Genomic DNA, 547 nt, shown 5'->3' on the forward strand with positions numbered 1-547 from the left:
TGTGCACCTAACTGAAGACTGCTGCAGGCTCTGGGGGCTGCTTCAGAGCAGTCACAGTTGATAGGGTTTTAAACAGGCCCTCTCCCCCTCCCTGTAAATGATTTACCTACTTCATTATTTTTCAACTCCAACAGTAATTGTTTTTTAGGGGTTTAGTAAAGCTGCTATTATGAGTGGTAGCAGTAAAACTTTCTCCTGTATGTACCCCCCCCCCATGTCTGGGTCGAGGCCCTAAAGTGAGCTGTGGTTTTTCTGACCCCTGAATTACTGCCTGTAGTTTCAGTGCTCTCACGTAGAGGTACCAAAGGTTCTGCTGCCCAATGTCCCCCTGAGTAAATCAGCCCTACAGCCCAATCTGGCCTTGTAATGGAGCAGCAGTGGATGATGCACTTGAGGTCATTACTAACAAATATCCAAACCTCTCCAGAAGCAATGGGATTGAGAAGGGCTGAGAGCAAAAGGTGGTTTTCTCTTCCAATTTTTTTCAATATGTAACCACATTTGCATGAGAAAAGGTCCCTCCAGGGGCAGATGTCCTTGTCCCTGA

The sequence above is a fragment of the Corvus cornix genome, chromosome 18 (genome assembly GCF_000738735.6).
Source record: "Corvus cornix cornix isolate S_Up_H32 chromosome 18, ASM73873v5, whole genome shotgun sequence".
Classification (NCBI taxonomy): Eukaryota; Metazoa; Chordata; class Aves; order Passeriformes; family Corvidae; genus Corvus; species Corvus cornix.